We start from the raw sequence: 5918 nt of genomic DNA, 5'->3' as shown, positions 1-5918 counted from the left end.
AAGAAACCGAATTATATAAACAACAAAAAAATCTATGATTTCACAACTTTCGGAAACACTAATTCTGAAATGTATATATTAGTATTTTTAGATTTAAAGATAAGAACCATTATTAGCAATATAGTATTTTTTAAAAAAATCAACATGTCTGAACGGAAAATATAAAGCATTGAAAATCTGGTTTAGGCAAAATTTTATTCCCGATTAGTACTTAATATTTATCGAAGTTTCGCCAGCCATTAAATTGAAATGAAAATCTATGACATCACGCCCTAGATTATTTCCAGATACGTTTTTTCAAAGCAGTTTCATAGACAATATATACAAGCGTGATAGAATTATTTAAGAAAAGAAAATTAAAATATTTTCATGTCAGATTATATCTAGAAGAAGGAAGGTTAAAATTTAGAACTGAAAACACATGTCTATGCTATTGTATAGTGGCACCGTCAAATAATATAGAATATATTAAAAAGTAATTACTGATACTAGTCAAAACTTTGCTAATTATCTTTAAAAGAATTAAAATATAAGACTTACAGGCATTAGCGGCTCAGGTTCGAGTTACAAATTTTTTAACAGTTCAGGTTCGGTTTGAATCCCTGGTATATTACTTCATTTCATTTAATGGTTACAAATTTTTTAACTGTTCAGGTTCGGTTTGAATCCCTGGTATAGTACTTCATTCCATTTAATGGGCAATTGAGCCCTCATCGGACCTGCAAACAAAATGTTTTCTCTGCCAAGTCTGGTCCAAGTTTTATAAAAGATGTCCTCAATCTTTCTAGCCTTAAAATTAAAAATTATATAAGGTGAAAAATTACTAACGAAACTTTTAAAAGAGGTATTTTGCAAACATTATAATATTCATACCGCCCCCTCCCTACTTTCTTAATTTATAATTTAATAGATAAACCGAACCTTAAAAGTATTTTTTAAATAATTTAGACTCTTAATTCGAACAATTCTTTAATTTTACCAAAATTTTGAGTAATCTAATTCCGATTAACTGCTATTAGAAAATGTCTAACAAATATCTAAGTTAGACAAAAATCTTGGTGCCAACGTTGCCCAAATTAGACAGGTTTTATCAATGACCACTTGCCCCTCCTCTTCGTGATAGATTGACAATTCTAACCCATAAAACTTTCCATGGTGGGTAGTTTGGAGTGGGAGTTATCCTTAAGCCTATTTTTCTGTAGCAGCGGATATTAGATGGTTCATTTGGCACCATCTAACAAATCTGTATTATTTTTTTGCTTAGATCGTGACTGCCACTAATGTTATTAAAAAGCTTGATTCGTCTCTATTTTTTAAAACGGGCCGATTAAGGTTATAACTAAAATATTATTATGTAAACCTGGAGATTTTGCTCATAGCTGGCAGAAAGGTTTAGACATCTATTTGCTAAATCTTGAGGCTTGCATAATATTATTTTGGCTAAAATCTTAATCTCACCGTTTTTAAATATCTACCCAAATCGGGCTTTTTAATAATACTAATTGCCACATATGACTAATATATGTATTTGAAAAATCGTATTTGGGAGAAGCTCTGTGGTTAGTCGGAGTGACAACCAGCAAATATCTGTGTTTGAATTCAGGAATCATCGGACGGAAGTTAACTAGGTGGTTGTGTGCTATAGGGTGATATGGTAGTTCGGAAGTGACCGCATGATCTCATTATTAAGAGTATTTTTAAAAAAATTCATTCCTTCTCTAACAAATTGTTATATGTTGTCTTGGCAACGTTTAAAGTCGCTTCCATACGTAAAATCTAGATAAACGGGGGGCGGGCCATTTGCTTCCAATTTTTTAAAGGGAAAGGAATCTAATGGAGCTATATTTATTAGTGGGTTATCAATGACATTTTTCGATTAAATAAGGCAAAGCAGTAAGAATTTATTTTTTTATAATTGAATTTTAGATCTACTCAGGAGCATCGCCAGCCTTTACAATTTCAGGGGACTCAACTAAAAAGAATTAATGGGGGGGGGGGCCCATACTCCCTAATTTTATTCTGAATTTCATATTTAGCCATTTATTATATTATGCATACAAAATAAACTAGCATTTAAATAATTAAAACAATACAAGACATTGCTATTATATTTTTTAATACAAAATCTATTTATTACAGTATAAAATATTTTCAATTGCTGATATGAATATATTTTACGTCTAGAGAATTACAAATGATAAAAAAGGTTAATTAATTCATGCTTATGCCTCAATTGATAATGGTTTTCAAAAACCACATAATATAATTATTAGCAACTTACATTGACATAAGGTCATGAAACTAATATAACTCACTGTTGCCATTTTAGAGAATGTTTCATAAAATGGATTAATAAGGAAAAATTTATAGACCTAACTAAATCAACAATTCTTGAAGAAGAGAATATTAACAACCAATCCAAATCATGGTGGTTAGAGCTTCCTCTTATGACATGAAAGAAGCTTGATAAGTAATAGAGAAAATTATTGTGAGATATTCAATTTCTAAAAGATTATCTTCCATTTTTAATGATATAACGACCACACGTTGACCATTATTGCCAATGGCGTCACTAGGGGCTAGCAGGGGCTCGAGCCCCCTTAAAAATTTGAATAGCCCCCTGAGCAAAAAAATTTTTTTTAATGGCTCCTTAAAATCCCCTTGAACTTAAAATAATTTTAATTGCCCCTCAACGATTTCTTTTATAATTCTATTGAGTAATATATAGATTTAATTTTATTATTTAAAAATTAATAAAACTTTCTAAACTTTTATTAAATGAATACTAATTTATTTATTAGATTAGATTAATACACATAAATTATATTTTCACTATGTCAGCTTGCAATCAAATTCTGTGTTAAAAGAATATCAATATCACTCAATAATTATTTCAGAATTAACAGTTGAAACTTAATTGACTTTTATTATCTTAATTATTATAAAACCCTAAATATTAATTGAAAATTAACAAATTTAATATTGAAATTAGCCTAATTAAAAATCACTAATAAACTATGTTATTGATTTTTAAATTTAAATACCATGCCTCTTCTTAAAATTATTTTCAAGGTCCAAATTAAGTATAAATTATTTTTTATAAAAAGTAAGTAGACATATAGTTTATAATCCTTTATTATATATATAATTGGTTATGAAATATTAGGTAAAATGCCACTTTTACAGACGTATTTGACAGTTAAATAATATATTACGCTTAATATTTTAATAAATTTTACTAATAAATGCTTTTGATAATAAAGATAAGTAATAATTTACAATTAAATATTTGACGCCATCTATTTAATTATATTATTAAAAATTTAACATCTTATTATTAGTGCTGTAAACGTTACTACAAAAAAGAAACGCGTTACTGTTACTAATTACATCTGAAAAAAGGAATGCGTTACCGTTACTACCTTTCCAAAAAAGAAACGCGCGTTACCGACTTTTCCAAAAAGTAATAGGATACTCGTAAAAATTAAATATATACAAAATTAATATTTATTTTTTTCTGACAATATATAATAAAATAAAACTATACAAAAAGAATATATAAGATAGTTTTATAAAAAAAAATTTCACATATATATTTATAATATAAATAAAATCACACAAAAATAATATATTATAAGATAACATCTTTATGTATCAATTTTTTATTTATTTTTAGCAATAATTGATTTCAAAATTTTGACCAGACAAACAAGAGCGCTTAGTGTTCAACACAGCTGGTTAAATAATGGGATGTTATATATAGTATTTTAAAATAAATAAAATCAAATCTATAATGAAATTCTCTGTAAAATTTTATTATTGAATAAATCCTGGCTACGCCACTATTCAATTTTAACAAAGTTTTTAAATTATTCTTTAAATTTATTAACAATTATAGTCAAACCAATAGTAATACTAAAATAAGAAATAGAAAATATTGTTTAAAAAACTCAATATCAAAACCAATATTTTGTTAATCTTGGGTTTTTAATGTTGGTTCCCAGCCCAATACTGCAGTATAATTTAATTTCTTATATTTAGGGCTGAAATTGCTTCAAAACCGATCTGATACTGATACCGATCCTATATTTATATTGATTTTTCACCACCCCCCTTTGAACCAAATGTAATTAAGAAATCAATATTTTTTATGCAAAAAATCAAATTATGCATTTAATTTAATTTCATTATTTATACGATCAAAACTATAATTAAAAAAACATATATTTGATAATATATCCATTTTATGTAGGTATTAATTATAAAATTGTAATATTTAATATATAAAATTATATTATATTCGATTTTTTTAACAAATATGAGAGCCTCTAGATTTTCTGGCAATAAGCTTCTACGATATGGACTGTCTATATCCCCTGCTGTACTAAAGGCAGACTCATATGATTCCGCAGATAACGCATTTTGCAAAATTATCTTTGATTTGTAAAATATTTCCTGAATTCAGATATCATTTAAAAAAATTCTTTTATTTAAATTATAAATAATAAAATTGGCGTTATTAATTAAAAAATAAATAAAACTTAGGGTGTTCCTTTCTATTTTAGAGGGTGATGTGCATTTGCATTGTTTAAAAAAAATTACTTATAAAATATTATAATAACGTAAAATAAATATACATAACATAAAATAACAAAAAAAAAAAAAGTAAAAAGATCCGATCGGTATTTTTCAGGTATCGGTCCGATACGATATTTTGGAAAGCGCTAAATATCGGTGCCGATCCGATATTTAAAATCGGCACAGCCTACTTATATTTTAATTCCATGATTAAGCTTTTCAAAATTTATGAAAGAATATTATTCTATTATTAAAGTAATGTTTAAAATAATGATATATTAATTCATCTTTTTACCTGTGCTTTTTTAAGTTTGAACTGCTGGATATTGATTAAAATATTTGCGTTGGGATGTAATTTATATTTACCAAGTGTAGACTTGGTTGGTAACATTAACTTTCTTTATTGGTTTAAAATATATCAAATTGGGGCCAAGGAAGGGTTAAATCATTTCATCTGAAGAAGTAAGTACTATGGACATAATATTCAAATAAATTATAAGAATAGTAATATCATTATTAACTTTTACTTTGAATTTTGATTGAATATTAATTTCGACAGTTAACAACGAGAATTTTAAATAAAAATGAAGGAAGTGGTTGATATGAATTAAAACTCAGCTTAAATTATTAAGAAATAAAAAATAAATAAAACTAATTTTATAATACAATAAAATATAATTTCTTTTTGTTGATACTTTTTATGAAAAAATATTTAAAAAAAGAAACGCGTTACCGTTACTCGTTACTTCAAGAAGAAGGTAATGAACAGCGTTCCTTTTCTTCAAAAAAAGTAACGTCGTTAGTAACGACCTTATTTTTTTGACGTTACTTCACAGCACTACTTATTATTCATCGCACAAAAGATGTAATAAATTAATATTTGGAAAACAGTTTCGAGTTAAATTTTTAATACGAGTATATTTTTGGTATTTTTACAAACTACTATTATTTTAAGATAAAATATACCAACTAGAGGTGGTTCGACAATAATATATAACATCTTAATTGCTTTTATCATATCACTATGGTTCTTATTTTATTGTTACAATGTTTCATTTCTAATATGGCATCCCTGTCGTGTAAATAACTAAAAGCTTCAATATATTTGCATAATTTCTTCTAAAGATTGTTTCATCAATTTATTTAACATAATAAATTCTGATATGAGTTAACATTGTTAGTGTCATGGCTATGACTGCATATTAACCAGCATCTATTATTTGTGTGGCTATGTTATTTAATATTATTAGTACACCTGCTGAGAGCATATGATTGCATATTTTATAAGCAATAATGGTCAACTGTGTAATCGTTTATTTATCATCAAAAATGGAAAATAA

Source organism: Gordionus sp. m RMFG-2023, chromosome 1 (assembly GCF_954871325.1).
Source record: "Gordionus sp. m RMFG-2023 chromosome 1, tfGorSpeb1-WG-v2, whole genome shotgun sequence".
Lineage (NCBI taxonomy): Eukaryota > Metazoa > Nematomorpha > Gordioida > Chordodea > Parachordodidae > Gordionus > Gordionus sp. m RMFG-2023.
The sequence above is the reverse complement of the archived record's forward strand: the minus strand, read 5'-3'. Positions refer to the sequence as shown.